At 35.5% G+C, this 9,589-nt stretch overlaps 1 pseudogene; it reads left to right on the forward strand.

The window, feature by feature from the left end:
• Nucleotides 1-269: 269 nt before the first annotated feature.
• LOC113277756 lies at nt 270-1,070 on the forward strand (annotated as a pseudogene).
• Nucleotides 1,071-9,589: the final 8,519 nt, after the last annotated feature.

Consider the following 9,589-nt stretch of genomic DNA (forward strand, 5'->3'; position numbering starts at 1 on the left):
CTCGATGCATTATGACAATTTTGTCTTGTATATCCCGTGAATGAACCAAAAAAACTCGACCAACACACAACACCTTCAATATTTACTAGCACCGGTTCATATTTCACCCACGTCATTCACTTCTAGACCGTGAACGTAAAGACCTTCATGTGTCAGTAAATTAACGGTTTATACAAGTTCTAGTTCATCATGTGGACTTCAACCAATTCATGTCCAAATTTTCCTCTCTATATATACCATATTAAAACATATATACTTTCCAACATCAATCAAGCAGCTTCAGTCTATCATCCACATTATTACATCTCTTTCTCTGCTCTTCAGCACTTCCTTTAGTTTTCATAGTAATGGCTACTGCTTCAATTAATCACTCGATCTTGGCTAACCATGTCAGCCGTGTCCGAACCCAAACACCAAGAAATGCTAGTTTCAGTGTTCGTTGCATGGCTGAGGAAAAACAACCACAACAACCAATGACAACCAGTAGTGGTACCACTCCACCACCAGCAGCAGCACAGACTCCAGTTGCAACTCCTACTTTTCCACCACCTCGTGCTGCACCCAAGGTTCGTTTTACAAGTCATATCTTAATTAAATTTAGACCAGTGTGATAATTACTGGTTGTGGTTTAGCTAATCAAAATCATTTTTATTTATGTCATGCAGAAAATGAGCACAAAGTTTGGCGATTTGTTAGCATTCAGTGGTCCAGCACCGGAGAGAATTAACGGCAGACTTGCCATGATTGGGTTTGTTGCTGCTATGGGAGTAGAGGAGTAGAAGTTGCTAGAGGTAGACGTCGCAGCACAATTGGCTGATGGAGGACTTCCATGGTTTGTAATAACCAGTGTTGTGCTATCAGTGGCCTCTCTTATACCGTTGTCTCAAGGCGTCAGTGTTGAATCAAAATCAGATGGGTTGATGTCTTCAAGTGCTGAAATGTGGAACGGTAGAGCTGCAATGTTGGGTTTGGTTGCATTAGTGCTTACTGAGGTTGCCAAAGGTGGAGCTCTAATTTAATTTTCATTTTAATTTACTAGGCCCTGTAAATGTTTTGATCAACATATATAAATGAAAGAAAGACAAAGATGCAAAGAGAAACAACACTTGTTCATTTTTATTAACCTGTTAAACTTCTGCAACTAGTAGTGTGTTAAAGTTATATACCAGTATATAGGATTAGCATTAATTAGTTAATCATTTTTTATATTGATTTCAAAACTTCTTTTTTGGAACTTTAAAACCCTATTTTTTAAAAGATTAATCTAACTAATACAACATAGCTTACATATATACCCTCGTATTTATTTGATTTTGTCGGTCCCATGGAAACAAAAATCTTCCCTTCTTTCTGATGACAAATCTCAAGAGTAATACAAAACTCCGGTAACAAAAAATATTCTTGAAAATTTTCAATTACCTTAATCGTTTGGCACGTGAAAACAAAATCTATCCAATTTTAAAACATTAGAATAACAATAGTAATTGTGAAGTCATCAATTGCCCTAACTTTTCTTTAGATTAATGGCTTAATTTCCCAACGGAGATGAGCAAGATAATAAAAAAGATAAAAGGAGGATTTCTTTCATTAAAAAAGAAGAAGGGATTGCAGTTAAAATCTTTTCGATCTTTCTTAGGTTCTATGTATCAAGATAGATTTATCTATGGTTCTTGATCAAACTTGATTTAAGTGTATAAGATTAATGTTGGCCGAGCAACATGTTATAGATTAGTTTCGGTCTATGGAATTGGATTATAAAAAATGACTTTCAGATGGAAAGTTAATTAAAGGAAAAGATTTTGAACTCGCACTGCGAGTTCAAAATGGAATTTGCAGTCCCATAGCCATTCGATCACTAAGATGTGACATCATCTAATTGTGAGCTTAACCACAGTTAGATACTCGTAGTTGGTGTAACTGCCGTATTTTAAATTGATTTTTCATATTCACTTATTGTGTTTCTTTATTACTGCACTACATACCTCTCAACATGCACATGCAGACAAGTTTTTTCGATGCTACATATATATACAGTACTTCATGAACCCATATACTAGCTAATATTTCATTGCATCAACAAAAGAATTGCAGGAGTAAAAAAACAAAGAGACATAATACATGAAATTTTTACCTCATTTAACTCTATAGTTCTGCTGATACGACGGGTTGCTTCACCTTGAGTGTTCCTAGGAAATCCATACAGGATTTCAACCTTTGTTAATTGGAAAAATAGGTTAATCGCGTACAAATCTCATAGTGAAGTTGTGGACGGTAACAAAGTATCGATATCATGGAATGGTAGAATCTCCAGTTTGATATTAGAATTTTGTTGAATTGAGCTGCTTAAGATAGTACTGTTGTAGGATCAGAATCTCGCAACAATAATATCGAAATTATCAAAACACAACACACAAAGTCGCCAAAACAATTTCAGAAATGATATAATAAACGACGTCAGCTAAAATCATGAGAAAAATGTGATGGTCCTGCGAAAACTAGAGAGTTTGCGAGATTAGGATTTGTAAGGTTGCGAGAATGTCGCAAGTCATATTCGAAAATAAAGGACAGATTAGCTGTCATCCACTATGTATTTCCCTATAAATAGTCGTTCAGTTGTAAAGGAAAAGAGAGAGATCTTTTTTGAGTATGAAACAAGTAAATAGGAGAGAGAAAGTCTAGAGCAGAGGTCATTCTTGATTCCTATATCTTTTCTTGTAAGAATATTCAAAGATTGATCAATAAAAATTAAGAGTGTAAATCTAAAAATGAGTTGAGTAATAATGAAATCATATGAGGGGTGTAGTGTAGGATTTCCTGCAACTACATAATGGCGCTAGAAACAGGGAATTGAAAGTTGAAAATTGTTGTTGAGAATGTTCAAATCAAGAAAGTGATTAAATAAATCAGTGAACCAGTTAAAAGAAAGATGATTAGAATTAATGAAGATGACAAAAGATTGGAGTGCAATATGATAACAAAAACGATGGTTAATGAATTCCATGAAAACATCAAAGGAAGAATACATAAACAAAATTTTGAAGGAAGTAAGGTTATGGCGGTAGAAAAGACATCACCCTTGAAAGATTGGGAAAAACAAAAAATTACATTCATGGCGGCAGAAATACCAAAAGAAAATTTGAACCACACATCTCCAATGGTTATTACAGTGCCTATTACGCGAAAAGAGAAGGAGACAACAACAAAATCCACGGGAGAGTGGATATTGAACAGAACTTTAATCGATACGGGAAGTTCAGTGGATATAATATTTTATCATGCATTTCGGGGAATGGGATTCAAAGACGAAGAAATGTACAGTTCAACATATTTTATTCACGGCTTTGGAAAATCCACAACAAAACCTAAAGGAGAAATAATGGTACGAATTCCACTTGGAGAGATCGAAACACACGTAACACTGTGCGTGGTGGATATGGAATCTCCATATAATATGTTATTAGGAAGACCATGGATACATGCAATAAAATATGCAGTATCAACGTTGCATCAATGTATTAAATTCCCCACACCAAATGGAATAGGTGAAATCACAGGAGATGTTGACAATGCGAAATTATGTCATCAAATTGAAGTAAAGCATTATGAAGGACAAGCAAAAAAGAAACAATTTCGCAGAAAGTTGGCAAAGGAAGCAAAGAAAGAATAATAATTTAGAGTATATATGATAAGGGCAAAAGAAGGCAAAGGAATACCCAGCGAAATTTCGGAAGAAGGAGAAGGACCTGTGAAAACAATAAAAGAACCAACACCAATGGGAGAACCTAAACCCAGTTACACTGCCGCAGAACCAACAAAACAAATAAACGTTGGGACTATAGAAGAACCTCTAATATTTAGAATTGGAACCAAAATGGATGTGGAAGAAGAAGAAAGAACTGTTAACCTTTTGCGAGAATATAAAGATGTTTTCGCGGGAAGCATGGATGAGATACCGGGAATAGATCCATCAATTGCATGCCACAAGTTGGAGATTAACAAAAATGTGAGACCATTTAAACAGAGAATAAGAAAAATTGCAACAACTTATCATTCACAAATAGAAGAAGAACTACAGAAAATGCTTGATGCAGGAATCATAAGAGAAGCTAAATACCCAGAATGGATAGCGAATATGGTCATTGTCCCAAAGAAAAACAAAGGAATCAGGATTTGCATAGATTTCACTGATTTAAACAAAGCTTGCCCCAAAGATAGTTTTCCGTTACCAGATATTCCTCAAATGGTGGAATCCGCAGCGGGAAATGATAGAGTATCGTCTTTAGATGGGTACAAAGGGTATAACCAAATCCCTCTCGCTGAAGAAGATCAAGAACATACTGCTTTCTTCGCCCCTAGAGGTTTATATTATTACACGAAAATGCCATTTGGTTTGCGAAATGCGGGAGCGACATACCAAAGAATGGTAGAGAAGGTATTCGCAAAATGGATACACAAAACATTAGAAGTATACATGGATGACATGTTAGTAAAGCGTAAAGAAGCTAAAGACCATGTACAAGACCTGAGGGAGATTTTTGAACAAATGCGGTAGTATAACATTAAATTGAATCCTGAGAAGTGTACTATTGGGGTTGCATCGGGAAAATTTTTAGGCTACATTGTATCAAAGGAAGGAATACAGGTTGATCCAAAAAAGTGCAAGCAGTTCGTCACATGCCAACACCAGCAACAATAAAAGATGTACAGAAGTTGAATGGGCTTCTAGCTTCGCTGGGGAGATTCATTTCGCGATCATCAGACAAATGCAAATATTTTTTCGATATACTCAAGAAGGGTGCGAAATTTAAATGGACTGATGAATGTGAAAAGGCTTTTCAAGGGATCAAAGAACATCTGATGAATACAACTATTTTACAAAAAGCAGAATCATGAGAAGAATTATTGATCTATCTTACGACGACATCGCATGCATTAAGTGTGTTATTGCGAGTAGACGCAGGAGTGGAGAAACCCATTTATTACATTAGCAAAACTTTTAATACTGCCGAGAAGAATTACTCAAAGATTGAGAAGTTAATCTTAGCATTAGTTTATGCATCATTTAAGCTCCGCATATTTTCAAGCGCATAAGATAAAGGTATTAACAAAAGTACCAATTGAATCAGTGATGAAGAATTCTAAAAGATCAGGAAGAGTGGAGAGATGGAATGCACAAGTAGGCCACTTTGATATTAAATATGAAATTTTGTCTTCACCAAAATCACAAGTTGTTGCAGATTTCTTGGCAGAATTTCCTTTAGAAGAAGATGAAGAGTAGAAGAAATGATGGATATAGAAGAAAACACGGAGATCCAAAAGATTTATTAACAGAACCAAATAGATGGGAGATATTGGTAGATGGATCATCAAATGGAGAAGGAAATGGAGTTGGAATTGTTTTAATTTCGCCAGAAGGAATAAAGATGGCTTTTTCATTCAGATTGGAATTCGCATCCACTAATAATGAAACGGAATATGAAGCTGTGATACATGCCTTAAAATTCGCAATAGAAATGAAACTATAAAAATGCCAGGATCAACTAGGATTCACAGCTAGTTATTCGCCAAATAAAGGGAGAGTACACTACAAATGAACCATCCTTGAAGAAATACAAGAAGCTCGTTGAAGAATTGTCAGCGAAAATCCCAAAAATAAAATGGAGGCACATTTCAAGAAAGGATAACAGACTCGCAGACGCTTTTGCTTTCATCTCAAGCATGATGACAGATCCAACTGCGAGATGCATAAAAATACAAACACTTCGTCACCATCAATCAATAAAGAAGAAGAAGTGGATGTGATGATAATAGATAGAATGAAGAAGAAGAACAAACGAACAATATCGCAGACTGGAGAATGGAACTTCATGCATATTTGGCGAAAGGAGAAACACCAAGAAATAGATTGGAAACACAAATTAAAAAGCCGCGCAACGAATTATGAATTAAGAGATGGGTGCTATACCGAAAATCCTTTAATGGACCATCACTCAGATGTTTGACACGAGAGGAAGGAGAAAAAGTGCTAAAAATGTTACATAGTGGGGATGCTGGCAATCATAGCGGGGGAAGATCTTTGGCACATAGAGCAAAAATGCAAGGCTATTACTGGCCATACATGCACGAAGATGCAAAACAAATATCAAGCGTTGCGAAGATTGTCAGCGGCATGGAAAGAAAATACATGCACCTGGAGCACCATTATCATCTTCAACCAGTGTGTGGCCTTTTGGAAAGTGGGGCTTAGATATTGTGGGGCCATTTTTACCAGGTTCTGGACAAAGAAGATATTTAATAGTCGCAACAGATTATTTCACAAAATGGACAGAAGTGAAGGCAGTACAGCATATTCGCGACAAAGATATCTTTACATTCATATTCGAAAATATCATTTGCAGATTGGAATTCCTGCGCAGTTGGTATCTGATAATGGGAAAAATTTGAAGGACAGAATATAGAAATGCTACTTAATGCATTCAAGATAAAATGTGGAATGAAGCGTACCTTTCCATTCTTGACAAGTCTTGGCTTATACTGCACTCGGCCCGAAGAAAACCCCATTTAGGGTGCAGTCTCGTAACCATAATCCCTATAGGTAAAAGGGATAAGAGCCTGCGAAAACAAGTGGTTGTTGTTAATACTGGATGGGAGGAGCTAACCTTGTATGGTAGAAGTACGCCTCCTTGAAAGGGCAACCAGGGGGAGATAAGGGCGGCACCCTCCATTATGGAGATAATAAGTGTCTTAAGACGCAAATGTCATGAGGCTTTTTATTCTCAAGGGTATTAAGGCTTTTCATATTTGTGCAACAATCCTGAAGAGGCAATAATACAAAAGAAAAAGATAAGACGAGATCAATGGGTTTTCACATGAAAGTGCGAAGACGTCCTGCGATTTCGTCGCAAGACGACAATGTCACGGGGCTTTATTTTCGCAAGAATATTTAGGCCTGTCATATTTTCGTAACATTCCTGAAGAGGCCATAATACAAAAAAAACGGTTAAGGCAAGATCAATGGGTTTTTGCATGAAAGTGCAAGGACGTCCTGGGATTTTGTCGCAATGACAAGAGGTGGCATAATAAGACCTTTAATTAGGAAGGCAAAATAAGACCACATGATAAAACAAAATATTTATAAGTATTCGTAACAGATTATTTTTTGCAAGAAAGATAATGAGAGGCAAGTATGGGAATCAATAAACAAGAAGCATTATCTTTCTCATCAGCAAAATACTAAAAGGAAAAATTGATTCCAAATTTGGTTGAAGAATATTATTCGCAAAAGTGATAAAAGTAAGACAATTCAAGAAGATAAAACTAGATAAGAAGCTCAAGCTTCAGTATTAATTTCAGTAGCAGGAGATAACAGACGTTCTTCGCCAATGTTCTCATTATCGCAAGCCTCTCCTTCATTTCGGTTCTAATCTTCGCCTTGACTAGCACCTTGATTATTGTTGATCGAATTTTGAATAGTGGTAAATAAGGTTGTCGTTCACTCGGACTTGTTGAAATTGATTCTAGGATTAAATATAAAAATACTAAAAATAATAAATTATATACAAAATATGTCACGGGATGAAGAATTCACTGGGACTCAGGATTTCACTGCTTTCATATTCAAGTGGTTCAAAAATTAATCCTAGACATTTATCGCTCAAACAAAAGAAATATCAACTCTAATATTTGCCAAGGATAGATTTCGTAAAACATCAATTGTAAATTACAAGCATAGTGTATCTAAAGCACCTAAGACTAAGCATACACTATCTAACAAGATGACAATTGATTAATAGAAATCATAAATCATTTAAAATCGGTGCAAAAAGTAAATAAAAGAATTAATCAAATTACCACATTGATGAAATTCAGCTTCCTCCGTCATCCTAATGTTGGGTTTAGCTCATTAGGTTGGAAACACGCTCGAAATATAATTTCATTGCTCAAAGTGTTTACAAATAATGAAAATGGGAGAAAATTATTAACGCAATGATTTTATTTTCTCTCCCAAACTCTCCACCTCAAATGTGCTCTTTAGCTCTCTATTTATACACACAAATACACATTACTCAAATATATTCTTCCATAACTCCAAAATATTCTTCTTTTTAATTAAAAATATCTTCAGGAATTTTCCTTCTCTTTATTCTCCATATTTTTTTACTAAACTCATATCTTCTTTAATTCGCAGAATAAAATCCAAGATAAAATCTTCCAAGGATATCTCTCTTGTTTAATACAAGATAGCTTCCTTTTTCTTCAAATTCTTCCTGTTTATAAGGCAAGAAGATATTCTTATCTTAAAGATAATAAATCCTTTACCGGTGGAACCAAATTTCCCGCAAATATTCTTTTTGAATGTTGAAGATGAAGGGTGCCTCTTATCCTTCTGTTGGGGTGCCGATAGTAATTTGGGTGTTGAGAACAAATTTGGGCTGCACATAACCGCGGGTTCCCCTTAGCCAAATCTGAGGTCCACTTAGCAAATGTCCTTCGGGGGTTCCTTTAGCAGTTTTTCGAGTCGATTCTTCCAAAAACGTTTATTTTCCAAAAATACCTACAAACACAAAAAAAATAAAAAAAAAATAAGTACAAAATCGAGTACCAACATAGAGAAAATTGAGGACAATTTAGACACAAAAATGTGTCTATCAATTATCGCTAGCAATTACTTCTTCAGGAGAGATTTCTTTCTCATTTTGATTAACACCAGCAGATGCTTCCTTAGAAGGAATTTCTTCTTCACTTTCCAAGAAATCATCCTCTGCACCACTTTCATAATCATAATCACAATCAGCAGGACGAAGAACTTCATCATCATCTACTTCCAAAGGTTCAATTGATGTAGGAGGAAGAGATTTAGACAATAAAATATCATTTACAAGGACTTCATCCCGGAGATGAACTTGATGAAGAAGTGCTCTCTGATGATTCCTATCTTGATATCCTTAAAATAATCAAGATAATCAAGTATTTTTTCTGCTTGGTCGCGAGAACCAGTAAGGGCAGAGACGAGCAATGCATTTTCTTTGCGAATTTTGGCATATTTAGCCTCCAAAACATAAATGGAGGAATGAAGATTCTTCTCAGACTCTGCGAAAGGTAGAATACAAAATTTCAATAAGATAATGAACACAGAAAAATATGACAAAGAAAAGATAGTTAAGGCAGTCAAACTATTATGACTACCTTCCTTTTGCGAAATAAGGTGTTGAATCAAGGACAGACAACTACTCTCCCAACGGTCCTGTGCGTCATCAAATTTATCTCCAACTAAACCTTTAAGTCGAGACTGAAGATTTTTCTCTTTAGAAATAAGAAAGGCATTTTTCTTCGCAAGAGAAGAATAAGATTCTTCTAATTTGGAATATTCTTTTTTAAGTTGATTCGCCTTTACACTTAAAGTTATTCTACCTTGAATGAGTGTATCTCTTTCAGCGATAGATGACTTTGTTACTTCTTTAATTTCATTTATCAAAGAGCGAAGAGATTGCTCTTGGTCATCACATACTTTCTGAAGAATGCTAAGTTGTTGCGAAGATATCGCCATCTTGTTTAAACAAGTTTGCTTCTCTTGAGATAAGGTTTTATT

Source organism: Papaver somniferum, chromosome 5, assembly GCF_003573695.1.
Source record: "Papaver somniferum cultivar HN1 chromosome 5, ASM357369v1, whole genome shotgun sequence".
Classification (NCBI taxonomy): Eukaryota; Viridiplantae; Streptophyta; class Magnoliopsida; order Ranunculales; family Papaveraceae; genus Papaver; species Papaver somniferum.